The sequence below is a fragment of the Cyprinus carpio genome, chromosome B3, assembly GCF_018340385.1.
Source record: "Cyprinus carpio isolate SPL01 chromosome B3, ASM1834038v1, whole genome shotgun sequence".
NCBI classification, from domain to species: domain Eukaryota; kingdom Metazoa; phylum Chordata; class Actinopteri; order Cypriniformes; family Cyprinidae; genus Cyprinus; species Cyprinus carpio.
This window is the reverse complement of record NC_056599.1, coordinates 36068038-36087817: the sequence shown is the minus strand read 5'-3', so window position 1 is coordinate 36087817 and position 19780 is coordinate 36068038. Positions and strand designations below refer to the sequence as shown.

Here is a 19780-nt window from a genome sequence, read left to right as displayed (position 1 = left end):
GCCTAAATGTTCTTTTTGCTTGGGAGTTTTTTTGGTTTTTTTTTTGTGCCTTGCAGACCTTTTTTGCAGAGTCTCTTTCTTATGGTGGAGTCATGAACACTGACCTTAACTGAGGCAAGTGAGGCCTGCAGTTCTTTGGATGTTGTTGTGGGGTCTTTTGTGACCCCTTGGATGAGTCATCACTGTGCTCTTGGGGTAATTCTGGTTGGTCGGCCACTCCTGGGAAGGTTCTCCACTGCTCTGTGTTTTTGCCATTTGTGTATAATGGCTCTCACTGTGGTTCGCTGGAGTCCCAAAGCTTTAGAAATGGCTTTATAACCTTTTCCAGACTGATATATCTCAATTACTTTCTTCCTCATTTGTTTCTGAATTTCTTTGGATCTCAGCATGATGTCTAGCATTTGAGGATCTTTTGGTCTACTTCACTTTGTCAGGCAGGTCCTATTTAAGAGATTTCTTGATTGCGAACAGGTGTGGCAGTATTTAGGCCTGGGTGTGGTTAGAGAAATAGAACTCAGGAGTGATAAACCACAGTTTAAACAGGGGGGCAAATACTTCTTCACACAGGGCCATGTAGTTTTGGATTTAGTTTTCCCATAATAATAAAAACCTCCATTTAAAAACTGCATGTTGTGTTTACTTGTGTTATCTTTGACTAATGTTTAAATTGGTTTGATGATAACATTAAAATGTGACAAACATGCAAAAAAATAAGGAATGAGCCAACACTTTTTCACACCACTGTAAGTGATTCAGTCAAAAGCAGTGAGTGATTTTCTGTCTTTCTTTTGTTGCTTGATTAACATCAATGCCACAGACAATAACAACTAAATTAGGCTGCTTTCTTTTTAAAACCAGATACACGGATGCAATCTACTGATACACGTCCAATATTCTCCCAATTGTTTATGTTCACATGAGACATAACCGAGTGTGTTTACGTGAATGCTCGTCAAAACAGACAATCCAACATCATTTTGTGTGTATTTCTCCATTCATGAAAAGCGAAAGAGTACTCGTGTGCTGTGTGAGAGGGACTGCTTGTGTGTGTACTCAGAAAACTGGACAGTGAGAGCAGAATGAATGTGTCACACATTTTAAACTCAACAAAATGGTGAGAGACATATATCAATAGTATGCTCACAGATGAAAACAGAGAACAAAACAGTGTTGGATGAAGTAGATTAGAACCCTGCACGTGTGGAGCATTTTTTGTTCGTTAAATGTAAGTTTTTTTCGTTTTGTTTTGTTTTTAAGTAACGACCAGCGGCAGACCAATATATTTGATAAATTTAGCCTTCTCAAATCATTATGACTTGCCTAAAAAAATCTATATATAAAACAATTCAAGCATATCGCAATGTTAGTTTAAATGTTTAACCTAGATAAATGTGCAGTGTTAGATGAATATCAAATAATTTGTGCAGAGAGTGGAAGTTGAAGCTCGAGGTAAGAATAATACATCATTCTAAACTGTATAGGGTCTAGTTTTATTTGTATGCACTCACAATATAAACAAAACATTGTGCTTTTATAAAATAAAGAAAACAAATACTTTCTGCAGTCTCGGTCTTGAGCAGGAGCGCTTCCCAATGATAAACCTAAACTCAGCGAATTGCCTCACAGACATAAAATATAGATAAAAATATACAGGTGCTGGTCATATAATTAGAATATCATCAAAAAGTTGATTTATTTTACTAATTCCATTCAAAAAGTGAAACTTGTATATTATATTCATTCATTGCACACTGACTGATATATTTCAAATGTTTATTTCTTTTAATTTTGATGATTATAACTGACAATTAAGGAAAATCCCAAATTCAGTATCTCAGAAAATTAAAATATTGTGAAAAGGTTCAATATTGAAGACACCTGGTGCCACACTCTAATCAGCTAATTAACTCAAAACACCTGCAAAGGCCTTTAAATGGTCTCTCATTCTAGTTCTGTAGGCTACACAATCATGGGGAAGACTGCTGATTTGAAAGTTGTCCAAAACACGACCATTGACACCTTGCACAAGGAGGGCAAGACACAAAAGGTCATTGCGAAAGAGACTGGCTGTTCACAGAGCTCTGTGTCCAAGCACATTAATAGAGAGGCGAAGGGAAGTAAAAGATGTGGTAGAAAAAAGTTGTACAAGCATTAGGGGAAGTCGCACCCTGGAGAGGATTGTGAAAAAAAAACATTAAAAAATGTGTGGGAGATACAAAAAGAGTGGACTGCAGCTGGAGTCAGTGCTTCAAGAACCACTACGCACAGACGTATGCAAGACATGGGTTTCAGCTGTCACATTCCTTGTGTCAAGCCACTCTTGAACAACAGACAGCGTCAGATGCGTCTCGCTTCAAAAAGGACTGGACTGCTGCTGAGTGGTCCAAACTTATATTCTCTGATGAAAGTAAATTTTGCATTTCCTATGGAAATCAGGGTCCCAGAGTCTGGAGGAAGAGAGTAGAGTCACACAATCCATGTTGCTTGAGGTCCAGTGTAAAGTTTCCACACAGTGCAAAGCTACCAGTACCTGGTTTAAGGACCATGGTATCCCTGTTCTTAATTGTGCCACAGACTGATTGACTCCATGACACACTGCATTGCTGCAGTAATTCAGGCAAAAGGAGCCCCAACTAAGTATTGAGTGCTGTACATGCTCATACTTTTCATGTTCATTTTTTTTCAGTTGGCCAAGATTTCTAAAAATCCTTTCTTTGTATTGGTCTTAAGTAATAATCTAATTTTCTGAGATACTGAATTTGGGATTTTCCTTAGTTGTCAGTTATAATCATCAAAATTAAAAGAAATAAACATTTGAAATATATCAGTCTGTGTGTAATAAAAGAATATAATATACAAGTTTCACTTTTTGAATGGAATTAGTGAAATAAATCAACTTTTTGATGATATTCTAATTATATGACCAGCACCTGTATAGAAAGCTTTAACCTGTTAACCCGCACCTGGACGCCAGCACACTGAACGCTCTTTGTTTGCATATGACAATGTTTACGAATAGATTAAATGAAACGGAATAAATTTAATCTTTACAAACTATATATCATTATAAAGGTCTAAGCCTCAAGCATTGAAGATAGATTGCTGTTTTTCAATGGAAAGCTTATAAGGCATGTATTTGCTAAATTTGTGTAAGCAGTACACATCAAAACATGCATAATCAAAATGCAGTACATACCAGTTTTGTCGTAATAACAAGTCATAAACACATCCACAGCTGTAAATCCCAGTTTAGTTAGAAAGGTAAGGGTACACTGAACTGCATCCCATTGAACACTTTTAGTCCAAGGACGCATTAACCTTGTAGTGTGGATGGTAATTCCTTTGTTTACGTCTAATTTCTTCTTGGACAGTATTGTTTGTATCTGTTATGGAAAAACTTACACTCAAAAAACTTGAGTGTCTTGGTAGTAAAAAAACAGCATAGTTTTGAAACATACAGTGTCACAAACAGAATGAGACCATCCACAAAAAAAAGTCAAAGATATGCAGAATATTGTTTATTTGAATTCTGGTGCCCTCTCGTGACAGCTCGTGATGTGCGCTGTGACGCACCTGTCATCTGATGGTGGATGTTGGGGGTTCGCGGACTAGACATAGTCTCCAAAAAATGGTTGCAGGAATCAAATTTTTCATGGTATCTTCTTCAGATTTGAAATAGAAGCTCATGAGTCATGTGACTTTCAACCTATTACTTTACTGGATTGCTCCAGGACTGATTTCATGTATTTTGGGATGTATTTTAAGTCAAAAAATAGCTTGTTGGTCTAACTTAATAAAATTATGACGCATATTTCCTTGCATTTAAACTGATTTATTTGAACGTAAATTAAGTTAAATGTACTGATGTGTAAAATTCATGCTAATTTAATGAGATCACACCAATTTCATATGACATATTCTGTGAATGTTACCTGAACATAATTGATCCAACCAGTGTTGTTGCTGTTCAGACTGGTGTCTTCGTGCAGAGTTGCATGAGTTTTCTGCATTTTTATGAAAACGGAAAGGCCTGTTAGAGTTTAAGTTTTTAATGTTTAGTTATTTTGAACATTTAAAAGAGTTCAACCAACATAAAATTAAGTTTTTTTTTTTTTTTGCCATTGTGGTGAAGAGCGGAGCTTGTGCTTAAGTTGTCAATAGCTATCGTACACGTAAATGTTCTATGATAGTTTGATTGTGAAGGGTAGAAATTCTGACAATATATACACTGTGTAAATTACATGCTGTCCCTCAAACTGATTTATTTTATTTATTCTTGAGAATATGAGAATATAACAGCCAACATAATACTTGTTCACATGCTAAGTACAATTTTTGTAGTGATTAAGTAAAAATGTTCTCATGACATTAGCACAGTAAGAGCTCATGTAGAATATAGCCTAACCACAAAGTCTATACTTCACCATAATGGTAACCTCAAAAATCCACATAAACATAAACTCTTTTAAATTTCAAAAATAACTAAACAACAATGTCTTTCCCTTTACCAAAAACACATTAAACAGCACTTAATTTCAACATTCATTCTCCTGGTCTATCCCTATGCAAAGGATGATGGTGAGTTGAAATCGTATTTCCAGTTTCAGTCAATGCAACGTAAATGATTCAGGTTCAGTCCATGTTACATTTATTGTTTAAGGTTAATATTTTGAAATTTTTGTTTTTTTTATTATTGTATTATTTTGTGTGCAAGTCAGTATTTTTTTTTTTTTTGTTTATACTGACTTATCCTGTCCAGTCATCCTACTACTTGCCCACTGGATCCGATCCCCACTCACCTCCTTCAAGCGATTTCTTCTTCAGTCATACCTTCACTTACTCACATTATCAACTCCTCTCTTCACTCTGGAACATTTCCCTCAGCATTTAAGCAGGCTCGGGTAAGCCCACTGCTGAAGAAAACCATCTCTAAATCCAGCACTTCTAGAAAACTACAGACCGGTATCCCTTCTTCCATTCATTGCAAAGACACTCGAACGAGCTGTGTTCAACCAGCTCTCTGTGTTTCTTGTACAGAACAACCTCCTGGACAGCAACCAATCTGGCTTCAAAAGTGGCCACTCAACTGAGACTGCCCTGCTCTCGGTTACTGAAGCCCTGCGACTGGCAAGAGCAGCTTCAAAATCCTCAGTACTCATTTTGCTGGACCTGTCTGCTGCTTTTGACACCGTTAATCACCAGATTCTCCTGTCCCCCCTCAGAAAGATGGGCATCTCTGGAACCGCACTCCAATGGCTTAACTCCTACCTTTCTGATAGATCCTTCATGGTGTCTTGGAGGGGTGAAGTTTCTAAGTCACAACAACTTGCTACTGGGGTTCCTCGAGGCTCAGTACTTGGACCGCTTCTCTTCTCCATCTACATGACGTCATTAGGATCTGTCATTCAGAAGCATGGCTTTTCCTATCACTGCTTTGCTGATGACACTCAACTCTACTTCTCATTCCAACCAGACGACCCGACGGTAGTTGCTCGCATTTCAGCCTGTCTGAGTGACATTTCTAGCTGGATGAATGACCATCACCTTCAGCTCAACCTTACTAAGATGGTGCTGGTGGTTCCAGCTAACCCATCATTTCATCACAACTTCTCTATACAGCTGGGTTCGTCAACCATAACTCCTTCCAGGATAGCCAGAAACCTAGGGGTTGTGATGGATCATCAGTTAAGCTTCACAGACCATATTGCTACAACGACCCGGTCCTGTAGATTTGCCTTATTCAACATTAGGAAGATTAGACCCTTCCTGTCAGAGCAAGCCACCCAACTTCTTGTCCAAGCTCTTGTTCTCTCCAGACTGGGACTATTGCAATGCTCTCCTGGCGGGCCTTCCTGCATGTACTATCAAGCCTCTACAACTGATCCAGAATGCAGCAGCGAGGGTTGTCTTCAATGAGCCAAAAACAGCCCATGTTACTCCTCTCCTCATCAGGTTACACTGGCTACCAGTAGCCGCTCGCATCAAATTCAAGGTACTGATGCTTGCCTACAAAACGACCACTGGCACGGCGCCAACTTACCTAAACTCACTGGTTCAATCTTATGCACCCTCCAGAAGTTTGCGCTCTGCAAGTGAACGACGCATTGTGGTGGCATCCCAAAGAGGTTCAAAATCACTCAGACGGACTTTTTCCTGGACTGCTCCCAGCTGGTGGAATGACCTCCCGATCTCAATTCGAACAGCTGAGTCTTTACTCATTTTCAAAAAACATCTAAAGACTCATCTTTTTCGCCTGCACTTAACCAACTAATACTAGTACTTACCTTTTTCTTTTTCTTGTCTATAATATTAAAAAAAAAAAAAAAACCCTGGCTACGTGTTCTGTACTAGACTAACTGAGACTTGTCATAGCACTTGTATACCGTTGTTGTTTTCTCGTTGATCTGATTGTTTTGTACTGTTCTCATTTGTAAGTCGCTTTGGATAAAAGCGTCTGCTAAATGATTAAATGTAAATGTAAATGTAATGCAAAGGACAACTGAATAAAAAACTAAAGATTTTTTTTTTAGCTTATTTTATTTAAGTTAACTGAGCAAACAACTAAAATCTATTTTTTTTTTTTTTTGAGTGTAGGTCATCAGGTTAACAGGTTAAACAACAACAGACGTTCCTTTACTCAAAACACATAAAACAACACTTAATTTTTAACATCAAATCTCCCAATTTTGTGTTTTCTTTGCATGCTGAGAACTAAGATTGTACTCATGTAGTTTCAGTTAATGCTCAACATGATTCATGTAGCCCCAATATAAATGAATTTAGTAAACTAAAATTTCACATTTTAAGTGAACTGCAAATTGAACAAGCAGCATTTTTTATAAGTGCATCTTAATTAACTTAAATGAAAAATAATAATAAATACAGGCTGTGAAAGAAAGAAAAAACACACCAGCATTAATCAATGTTGCTCTTGGACATCAGTCCAAATATGATTGATATCATATTGCATTGTTTGTGTGTTTTGTGTGATGTTTACAAATTTTATGCTGAACCAATAATCGCCCTCTGGGCTTATAATAAACTTTGAACCTTGATGTGCATAAAGGGCATCTTGCATTGTGTTTATCACAATTTTCTATTTCAGTGTTATGTTGACAGAACAACACATGCCAGGTAAAGCTGACAAGTATATTTAATTGAAACAACTCTGATTACATGTGTAATCAGAGAGGATTAAGCAAAATTCACTACAGTGAAAAGCGCTTACTGGTTGCTTAGGGAATATATTCTGGTATGTAACAGAAAGTCTCTTCTTCACAGAGTGGGTGTCTGATGCTGAAAACTGCAGTTATGCTGATTATTCTTCAGCTTACAAGAAAATTTTTGAACACCTTGGCTTCGACAAAAATAACATTCTGAAGACAGACATGCGGCCTGTATATTGGAGCCCTACTACCTCTGTTTATGTGGACCTATATGTGACCTCCATCATAGATGTGGTATGAGTCCAGCATGATTGATCTTCTCATACAGATTGTAATGTCAAACATTTGTATTATCATCATTAAACAATTTCTCTACAGAATGAAAAAGCCCAGAGCATCACAACACAGGTCAAAATGATAACTGTAAGTGATTTATGAACCTATTTTGCTCTTATTTCACAAAGTGTTACTTAGTTTACAAAACTTTGTTGGATATGACCATACAATTTGTTTGAATATCAGTGATTTTACTCTTGTTGATCCATCACAAGTAGTTCAATGTTTGCTTGACCAATGGATCTTTGATCTTAATATCTCAGCTCAGGATGGTTCTTAGTATGATCCTTGGGACAAAAAAGACATATTTTAACATAATTATCAAGTATCCCAAGGTTTATCACTGCACAAACATGTGTTGTGTTATTCAAAATAATTAAATAGTGCAATTGTAGTATTTTTTAAACACATTCACAAACTACTATTACCATTCATGCAATACATTCATTCATTCATACATTCATTCATTCATTCATTCATTCATTCATTCATTCATTTGTTTATCTACCTATTTATCTACCTATCACACAGATACAGTACAACAAGAATCAGTGTATAAATCTCAACAGTGGTGAAATGCTTAATTATGCAATGCATGCTGGGAGCCACCATAATATAAGGCAGCGTTTACACTTGGCATTAGCATGTGACCTGTATCTGGTCAGAAGAGAGATGAAGAAAGCCAAGCTGTGGAGCGCTAGGGAGATTTGTACACTTAAATCTTTGATTTGTAAAATGTCCCATGACTGAAAATGGTTTTCAAAGGAAAACCAACCACTTCCGGTCGACTTTGCACCAGGGCCATTCTCTGCAGACAGCCCCAGAGACTGATCCTATCCGAAGACCTTGTCACCTACTGTAGACAGCCATCAGGACAAGACTACAGGAACCAGATGAGTCCTCTGCACAATCTGACTTTTTTGCAGCCTAGAATTAAACTGCTGGTTTCGTCTGGCCAGAGGTGAATGGCACACTATTTCCACACACTATTTCCGTTAAATACTGTAAAGCTGCTTTGACACAATTTGCATTGTAAAAAGCACTGTATAAATAATGGTGACTTAACTTGACAGATCTGATTGGTTATCCAGAGGGAAGTCAGTAGATGTTGCCAAGTGTAAACATGTCGTTTGACTGATGATCTGATTTGCTTGATCTGATCATGGTGATCACATGTTTAAGCCAAGTGTAAATGCATCCTAACTCATCTATGGCTCCCAGCATCCATTGCATCATGTACTGTACTGTATTCTGTATATGGTGCACACTGTGGTTCAGCTGCATGTTACAAATACTGGCAGTGTAAAAGCAGTAATATGTGTGTGTGCTGCTTACACATCCAGGCATGTCTAAGAAGCATGAATGTACAAAATATAATGTGCTCTATAGAACAGTGTTTCTCAACTCCATTCCACTGGATCCACCTCAGAGAATATATTATGTCTTCCTATTTAAAACACAAACAAGCTGATGAACTGAATCAGGTGTTTTAATTAGAGACGTCTAAAACATTCTGGGTGGTGGGTCCCCAGGATCTAAGTTGAGAAACACTGCTCTAAAAATGAGTTTTTGTTTCAAGGAGCTAAGGTCATCTTGAGCTGAGATACTGAGATTTCCATAAACACGCGTACTCAATTTCAGAAAATAAACAACCTAAAATTAACGTATGCAGAATGTTCCCTAAATGTTACTTTTAAATTATCATTTAGCAATCATAAAATATTCCGACAATGTTGCAGATATTTTTAAATAACCTTAAAATAACTTAACAGTAACAGAATATACCCTAATGGTTAGGCCATTCTTAGGCTATTAGGTTGTATATTATATAGGCTATTTCTAACTTTTACGGAGCAAACGAGATGAGAGGCGTGTGGATCCATCTGCAAAGCTTTTTTTTAAAAACACATGGTCATAAAATAGGCTAGGGTCAGACAATGGCACACAGGTATATTGAGGGCAAGACAAAAGAGTACTTCGATAAACAGACGTGGCTCAAACGACAGTGAATGTAATCCAGAGGGAGAAGCAAACGGGTAGTCCACAAACAGGCAATAATCCAAGCAAGGAACAAACAGAGTCCAAACAACAAGACGAGAGAGAAATCCAAGACAGGCAGGTGATCACGAAACAGGCAATCAGACAAAAACAAGACGTGAATAAACATGACTTGACTAGAACTAGGACTAGGACTGGTGTTACAATATATTCATTTCCTGAAATATTTGGTTCCACTGGGTGGCGCTTATGTGAATATTCATCAGGATACCCCATCGTGGGCGGGGCTATCAAGCACGGATGAGTGGAACAGAAGTTATTAGCGTGAGTGCCTCAGACCGCGTTTGGTTTTATGGATTATTTCAAGCAGGTAATAAAGTTGAACGAAGTTAAGCTTAAACTACTCATATGATTGTTCACATTTTGTAAATAATTAATCATTGCTGTAAAGTGTTTCTCAGTACTCTGTTTACCTGAACCATACTTCATCGTCATCATATACTGATCACTATTTAAGTAGCGTTGGAATACAATACAAGACTATTTCTCAGAATTTATCCCAGACTGCTTGTTGACATTTTATAACAGTAGAAATTACAGCTAATCCATTTACATCATCCTTCTCTTAAGTGAACACAAAAAAGCACTGGTGTTAATGTAATGTTATAGTTAGTTTTATAAGTACTTTTATACTTATATTAGTCCAATAAGTAGTTTTAATAGTAGTTATTATTTGCTTTTTCTGCTGTAGTAATATTTCCCTTTTCTAACCTCATTAGTAACAGGCAATTTTTGTGCCAAAATGTTTACTAAATTACATTATAGGTTAGGATTTGCTCCATGAAAGTAGCACTAATTTCAAACGAAAATGTAGCCTAAATATTATCCCATATATAGGAACTTATGGTTGAAAAATATTTTCCAGTAGTCTGTAAGAGATGTTCCTTGATGGTAAGCTCTGTGCATTGAACAAAAATCAAGAAGAGAAACAAGAAAGAGCCCACTTTTATGTTTTATGCCATAATTCAAAATATGGGTGCCATTCCAAAGGTAAATGCAAGTTGTAATGAAACATGGACAACTATAGAAAATTGGTTTATTTTGTGTTTATTGGGCACACAGCCAAATTTCGGACAGTGCAATGACATGCTTTTCATAGACGTAGCAAATTAAGGGCCTCTGCACTCATGGCAAATAAAAACCGCTTTCACGTTTGGCTGGTTTACACATTCCCAGTGGTACCAACCATAGCAACTCTCACATTCAATCTGAAAAAGAGAGTAACAGCATTATGAAAATGTAAACTAGCAAAGTTTGAAAAAAAAAAAAAACTTAAATGACATGTTAAAAGAGCCAGTGTTGTCCTGAGTGTGAGGATATTTGTCCCCACATGACGAGCTTAGATCAGACAGGTCTTCTGTGGAACAAAGGCATTAAGGTATTGGTGTAATGATGCACATCACCAGAATTTAGTTGTTTTAAGAAAAGAAAAAAAAAACCACCTGTCTGCTGTAGCACACACAGGCCTATGTTTTGCCGCATCACACCAATGTCTGCATCAGTACAGTGAAACTCCAAACTGCCTCCATTTAGAACTGCTTCTGCAAACTACAAAGAACATTGACAAAGCAAATCAAAATTGTTATTTCTAGTCAAATTTAGCAGAGAAACAGTATCTGTACCTTGCAGACAAATATACCACATGAAGTCCCATGCGTGACATTGCCACTTTGCGGTTGGAGTGACTTTGCTGGCCATAAAATCACTTTGGTATATAAAAAAAGAATATTCATAAAAACAATCAGACCAAATTTTGAGAAACATTTTTCCTTACCTTACAACCTATTTGCAGTGAAGCAGTTTGGCTCGGCTTTCACCAAATGAGTTTAAATACAAAATTCTACTTTCCTTGGGACATATCATCTGTCAAGATGTGGTCATGAATTAATGACTCAGATTTAAGCCTTTGTAGAGAGGGATGGATGGGAAAAAAGGAACAAACCAGAAGAGTCCAGTGGTCATTCTCATTAACTGACCCCACCAGCACATCTTATGCCTCTGGATTCATCTACAGGTATAAATATGGTGTTTCAATAACAGATTACCAAATTATCTGAGAACATAAGAGTCAATTGTATGGAATCCGGGTTTTTTATTTTATTATTATTATTTTTTTTTTATACAGACAACATTGGGACACAGAATAAAAACACAAGTACATATTTGTATATATTTATTTAAACATTTAAAAAGCTTAATCTCAGTCATTCATGAGAAACATACCGTTTTACTGTTATAAAATGTCAACAAGTAGTCTGGGATAAATTCGGAGAAATGCTTGTATTGTATTCCAACGCCAGCTAAATAGTGATCAGTTCTGATATTGATGAATTATGGTTCAGGTAAACAGAGTACTGAGAAACACTTTACAGAAACGATTTATTATTTACAAAATGTGAACAATCATATGAGTAGTTTTAGCTTAACTTTGTTCAACTTTATTACCTGCTTGAAATAATCCATAAATCCAAACGCGATCTGAGGCGCTCACGCTAATAATTTCTGTTCCACTCGCCCATGCTTGATAGCCCCGCCCACAATGGGGTATCCTGATGAATATTCACGTAAGCGCCACCCAGTGGAACCAAATATTTCAGGAACTGAATATATTGTAACACAAAAGGGCTTCAGTATTTAAAGGAGAAAGGTGTTTACCCATAGTGTCAAGCTTACGCTGTATGCAACGTTGAGAGACTCTTTCAAAAGGGAACTAAGGTTCTATTTCTGTTAAGAAAAGTTTCCTGGCTAACCCAAAACAAACCTTAAATAACATTCTGGGAACATTAAAATAACATTCTACAAACCAAAAACTAACATTCTGTTTCCGCTAAGAAAACTTGCTAGGCTAACCAAAAACAATCCTTTGTTCTAGCAATCCAAAATCATTAGCTGGGAATAACCTGTATAACAAAAATGTTTTTTGGGTCGACACAAAGACTGCTGCTGTGGTTAAACCAAGTAATACAAAAGTTAAACAACTAGTGGTTTTGCAATACCAATACATACAGATAATGTTTAAAAAATTATAACATTAAAAATGGTACAGTATCCAACCACCTACAATTTTTACTGACCTCTTGAGATGGATTGATCCTTTTATAATAACTCTGATATTAATAACTTTGCAGGTTTGGTTTAATGACCTGTTCTGGTGGTTCGAAGACTTTTGTGGAATTCAAACAATACCAGTGAAAAAAGATAAGCTTTGGACGCCAGACATTCTTGTCAAAGAAAGGTATAAAATGACTTCTGTATTATTATTTATTTTATTTTATTTATCTATTTATTTTCATTAAGAGGGTTTAGTACTGAGAGGATGGAAAATGATGAGTAAAAGAAGGGGGAGTAGTATAAGAAAATAAAAGCCACATTGGCTTTGTTTACTGCATATATCTGATCTGTTTTTCAGTTTTACAGGGTTAATCAGTAGGGCTGTTTGTAAAATCAGCTCTGATTCGTGGTTCTGGAATTGATAGAGTCAGATCTGAAATTGATTCCTAAATGTACCTTTGAACTCTTCTTCTTCTTCTTCCTCCTCCTCTTTTTTTCCACACAACAAATTCCATGCTGTTAAATTTTAAAACTGCTGGGTGTCATGGCTCTATTTTACAGAGCGTTAAAAAGTAACACTAAAGCAGTGTTGCAGTTAATTAGATAAATAAGTGCTTAATTAAGTGACAGAACATTGGTGATGAACAGTGATGTTAAAAGGTAGAATCAGTGAAGGTGATTTTTTTTTTAAACAAGAAGAACAGAATAAAGAGAAACACAACAACTTAAAATGACACATCAGGGGCCCATTTCAAAAAGGAGGTTAAGTGAAAACTCTGAGTATGTTAACCTTGAAATGAGGGAAACTCTGGGTTTTCTGTTTCAGAATGGAAGGTTTGTCAAACCGGAGAAAGCAGGGTAAGTCAAGCCCGTTTCTGAAAGAGAGGTAACTTATACTCCGAGTCAGTTGCCATGGTACCTTACTCTATGAGCCTAACCCGGTTTGGAGCAGGTTTTCTTCAGTAAACCCAGAGTTTCTTTCGGTCTCTTCCCCCTTTTTAAAGCGCAAGCAATGTTTAAATACTTCATTTATTCATGCACGCTGTAAAAATGCTTTTCTTATGAAGTATTTTTTTCTTATTTCAAGTACAAATATATATATTAAAAAAATCTCTATAAAAAATGTCTATATAGGAAAATTATATAAGATATTTAGTCTTGTTTCCTGGGGGGATCTAAATTAAGTGCATTTTACTTAAGTAAAACTATATGCCAGTGTGGTAATAAAATCTTAATGCAAATGGAAAACAAGATTATTCTGAGTGTCTATTACTAAGTGCAAATCTACTAAAATGTTCTAAAGATGTAAGTAAAGTGCCTAAAGAGTGTTTAATAATGAAAAATTATTCATAATTTTAAGAAATATAATAATTTATAATCTGTTATTATTGCATCCTGTTAATGTACAACAATACCGAGGTGCAAATAGGCCTAGTATGTATCTGCCAGTATAAAGTATAAATAGCATCTAACTATTATTTACACTTAGCCTATTGCAAAGAACTGCTACTTTTACATGGTAAATAGAATACATCACGATTTTCACTAAGTGTAAATAGCATCTAGAGCTATTTTCACTTAGCCTACTGTAAACAGGATCTACCACTAAGAAAGTATGTTAATTACACTTAGTGCAAATAGCCACTGCCGCATTTTTCTTACACTATTGGCAGATCATTTGTAAAATAAGAAAAATGCACTTAAATTATTATTATTATTATTATTTTATATATACAGTAGTCAACATTTGAAGTGGATCATAAAAGTTCATCAAAGTTGTCCTAAGACAAGAACTGTTTATTGTTTGGGTTTTAGGACAACTTTGATGAAAGGTTTTGATCCACTTCAAATGTTGACTACACTGTTAGACCTTACCAGGCATTTTTACAGTAATATATTGGCAACACTGTTGCCAGCTAGTTACTGTAGGTCAAACATCTACACTAAAACCTTGCATTGTAAACTAATGGTAAAATACTGGCAACACCGTTGCCAGTAATTAACTGTTAATCGTGTAGTTGTTTACTGTAGTCTACATTATTTTACTGTAAAGGTACCATGGATTAAATTAAAACTCTTCATTTCTAGAAACCGACTTCCTTAAATTAGCCAACTGCAAATTCAGTTTATAAACTAATATTTTTAACATGAACATATTAATACTTTGAACATATTTCACTTGAGTCTACTTAAAAATAATATATCTTAAGGTAAAAATAACTGAATGAAACACAACCATTAAAATACCAAAATTAAAATTCTTGCAGATAACAGCTAGTTAACCTAAGCACCCATGCATGTGTGATTTGAGGTAGCTAAAACATTTTCACTGCATCAAAAACTACACAGACACTCCATTTAAATAAAGCAACATGAATCATATTATCAGTGCTTTTTTTAGCTTCTCCTGAACTGAAGCACAGGCTCTACTCTTCAGCAAAACGGTAACCTCACAAACCTCAGACAAACAGAAACTCTTTAAATACCAACAGAACATTCAACACTAACAGATCTCTCCTATATCCTTGTGTGTGAAAACACATAGAAAGATAATTAATTTCAGCATTTACTCTCCTTTTACTGAGTTCAAATTGCTGTTAGGTTTCACAGTGCATTGCTGCTTTTACTTGATTTTACAGGAAAATACTGGCAACAGTGTTGCCAGTGTATTACTGTTTTACAGTTTGTTTGCCATAAAATTAATTTACCATTTATTACTGTTAAAATAAATTTTGTAGGTGTATCTTTTTATCTTTCACATTTAACCCTTTCAACACCTACAGGAAAATCCTGTAGTATCCACACTACAAAGAGAAAAAGTAACACAGACACAGGGTTGAAGTGAGATAATTAAGTGAATATGTATGTGATTGTTGAGTATTAGTGATGAACACCTGCTGTTAAAAAAGAGAATCACTGAAGTAAAGAGGAACAAGAACAGAACACTAAAAAAAGAGACGAGCAGAAACACAAGAACCACAACTGACTTCCAGACATTACACATTACACTTATTACTAACCAGTTTGACTTTATTTCTGTCATATGTCTACAGAAGCTCTTACTGAGAATTATGAGGTTCAGATGTCTCTGTTTTATTGAAAATGTTTGGTCTGAATTGCCATTTTGGTGGTCAGTGTTTGCTTCAGTTGGGCTCCTGACCCTTGACTGTTTTAATATCAGTTGTTTCTCTGGTTGTTCTGTTTGTTTACAAAGCACATTTGTACAGATGATCAATGAATTCTGTTTTTTTTATTGATGATGAACTGCTCATCATGTAGCTGTTTGATTCACTTGTGTTTAATGCCTTAATAAATGTACTAAATATTAATAGTTAAATTTCATATTACTGCCACTATAAAACTTTACTGCATATACTGCATCAATCAGATATAATTAAGGATTTTTGAACATATTGGGCAAAAAAAAAAAACACAACACTGAGAAGCATGCAGACATCAAAAATCAGCATATGAATCTCAACAATGGTAGCGATAAAAAAAAGAAAGAGAAACTTTTAATATATCAAAACAGGCTACAAAAAATATCACAACAAAAATATCAGCAAAACAATAAAAGCAAATAAAGAAAATCGTAAGATCATTCAGCTGCATAATTTATTCTCGCTGTAGTGCATGCTGGGAGTTTTTAATTTTATGCTGGAACACAGCATGCATTGCAGCATGAAACTTCTATCACCATTGTTGTGATTCCTGTGCTGATTGTTGATGTCTGTGAGTATCTTAGTGATGCTGGAGGTTTTTTTTTTTTTTTTTTTTTTAAGTCTTGTAAATGAATGATTAGTGTAACAATGTTCAGTTTTATACAACAAAATCACAAAGCTATTGTAATCAATAGACTTAAAAACAGATGAAATGCCCATGTAACTGAATTAAACATTGAGATCATAGATTCAGATGAGTCCACCATAATTCTGGCATCATCATAATGTAACCAATATCATCTGACCCATTTCATCTTACCCTAAGAAATTTTATTTTTGAATACACAGTTACAGCAGACAGAAAATGTCTCATAGTAAGTGTCAAGGTTTGAGGGCACAGCTAAAGCAAACAATGACCTCCATAACGGTAACTACAAACTTGATTATTTTCAATAAAACTGTTGTAATTGTCAATACAACTAAACTTTTTTCACACTCAGTATGAAAGGGTCTTAAATCTGAAGCTGTAAGTTAGTTCGTGTGTCTGCTTGTTTCTCTTTTTTCTGTTCTTGTTTCTCTGTCCTTCAGTGATTCTGCTTGTTATCATCATGTGTTCATCAGTGTCTGAATTCACTCACTTCCTTTCATTCACTCGGTCAAGTAAACTAATGTAAGGAATAGTAAATATGGGTACCTACTTTGAGCTCTGTTAATTCACAGTATATTCCTGTAGGTTGCCTTCTCGAAAATGACCAATATTACCCAGAATGCATTGTTTTCTATAGTATATTACAGTTTTTATAGAAAGTGGTATGTTGCTGTCAGAATTTGGCCATTTTTCTACAGCAAGGTTTAAGAGTGTACTGTATATATACATTTGCCCATGAGATACCATGAAAATGAAAAGCCTATTAGTTCAATAACCTACCGTTCTGCCAGTTTCCACCTGTGATATTATAACAGTGATAAGAATTAAACTTGTATTGAGTCTGAAATATGCAGACGTCTTTTTGGCGGGAGCTGTTACCATGGTGAATCGTAATTTCGGAGCTCCATTGATCATGGCTTTTCATAGTCATGGTGCACAAGCTAAACTCAGAGTCAACCTACTCAGAGTTGACTGAACTTACACAATTCAGCTGTTCTAAACCTGAAAACTTAGACTTTCCCATCTCACAGTAAGTCAACTCAGAGTTCAAGTTTTAACACAGAGTTGGTTGAATCTCATTATTGAAACGGGTCCAGGTCATTTGTAATATATCTGCTTGTTTTACACTCTTTAGCCACCAGGTGGTATCGTGAGCAAATGAAGCCTCGAGAAATGAACCCTTTTGTGAACCACTTGGCTAAAAATTTTCAATGCTTCATGAGGCTTCATCTTGCCACCACTAGTAAACAGTCCAAGGTAAAAAATAAAAAAAAAAACCTGAAGGCAAGGCAAAACTAAGAAAAAAACAAGGAAACACAGGAACAACGGATGACTAGAAACATACGAACACACATTCAATACATAGCAAAGAGGGGGTAAAAGGGTACAACCATAGACAGTAAAAGAAATGGACACAGCGACCCCATTGGAACTCAATTGAGACAAGTGAAGCCCGTTTTTAGCGATTTTTAGAACTTCCGTTTCTGACGCGCAGACTCAAACTAAGCTTGATGACGTCAGCAACCTGTCTGACAGATGTAAACCTTCTAGTAGCTGTGCGTGCAAACTGCCATCGTTAATCTTGCAGAGACGGCGAGTTTGAGCGGGGAGTTCTTTTGGCGTGAGTGAGCAGGAGTAAGTATTCCGATTAATTATTTTGTATGGTATTTTAAAATGTAACGCCAGTACGCCATATATCTTGACGTCTACCCGATTGACTGCGAGCTTCTCCTCCTGTCTGTACGGTAATTTCTCTACTGTGCGACAGAGAGTCGAGTGGTTATGACGCAATCGTTAGCCTATTTTTACAAAAACTGTTTCTACGGGGCCATAATGTAACATAGAAGGTAATGGAGCCCTTTATACATTGTCGTGTATCTTTAGAAATAAATAATGGATAAATTGAGTCTTTAAACGCCTCAGATGTAAAGTTATTCGCTGTCAAAGTGACGCAAAAATGAATGGGAGTCAATGGGATGCTAACGCAAGTGAAGTTCTGCTACAAGATGGCGGCACGCGGCCGACTTCAACTTCCGGTCGACTTCCTTGCCCCCTGGGTACAACTTAAATAGTCCTCCTGAAGGGAAATGGGTAGAGTGAATGGCAAAGGTATGGGATGGAGTGCCCTCTAGAGGAGCTCATGGGCACTCCAGCTAGAGATCATAACATTTTCCCACAACACCTGCAATAAATCATGCATTTGTACATCGTGACATCTGGAAGCAAACAACAGTAGGCTTTTTTTTTTTTTTTTTCAGATGCACTAATAAATATAAAAAGTAATTTTCAGTAGTCTGTACAATTTAATACATTTGTCTTTCTAATTATGTCCCTTGTATTAATCAATATTTCATTTTGTTGTTTTTGTTGTTTAGCATCAAGACAGAGTTTGGAACAAAGGAGTCTCCATATGTGCAGTTAATCTGGTGGGAAATGTCAGTTTCAGTTGACATTTTAGCTCTGACCACTGCTTGTAAAATGGACCTTTACAGATTTCCCTTTGACACCCAAATCTGCAAAATAACACTTCACTCTGCAGTTCATACAAGTAAATCTACAATCCAGGACAGACAAACGAAACAAGTTTAATAAAAAAAGAACTGATTGAATTTATAATGATGTGGATCATTTATTTATATTTTCTAGAGGAGGAGCTTGAAATTAATCCAATCTCTAATAATGAAAGCCTTCTCCTTGAGTCAAAGGAGTTATTTCAGGCCCAGGGAGAGTGGGAACTCCTCAGTATAGATATTTCTGATTATACAACCAATCTTCTATGGAATTCACAGGATCTGCTGATATATCAGGTACAGAGCAAAGGGTATGGTGTGTAAACTAATATTAAATGTATAAATAGAAAGATATATATCAAAACCAAAGCCCAAGTTGCCATTCTTTTACCACAGAGTATGTGCAAAGCATGCGGCAGAATCAATTGATTAAAATTTAATTTAAACCTTTAAAAGGTAAGGGCATAAAAATACCTTAGAAAAGTATTTTCCAATACATTGATCCAAAAAATAGAACATGTTTTTCTTTAAAGTACTACATTTACAATATAACATTTGAATTGATTTTACAACATCAGTTATGAAAATAACTAAACATTTTAAAATTCTAAATTTGATTAGACTTTAATATCATCCTTTTTTGTACATGATGTATTTATAATCTCTCATAACTGATTACTGCATTCTTGCTGCTGTATCAACATCATCAAGTGAAATGATAATAATAAATATAACATTTTATCATAAAAGATAAAAGATTAAACACTGGATGAGATCAGTAAATCAGGCCACTACATTATGATTATGTTATCAATAACACATAGCCTTTTTTGCCATAACAAATGTGCC

General features: G+C 35.8%; 1 protein-coding gene and 1 long non-coding RNA gene across 2 annotated transcripts in view; one reads left to right on the top strand and one right to left on the bottom strand.

The window, feature by feature from the left end:
- The window catches only part of LOC109094670 (NACHT, LRR and PYD domains-containing protein 3-like), a 392152-nt gene that overhangs the window by 138198 nt on the left and 234174 nt on the right, over positions 1-19780 (bottom strand). The window lies entirely within an intron of this gene.
- Positions 7267-19202, top strand: LOC109062819. Its single transcript, XR_006154360.1, has 3 exons — positions 7267-7589; positions 12689-12795; positions 18797-19202. It is a non-coding gene; the product is annotated as an uncharacterized LOC109062819 (long non-coding RNA).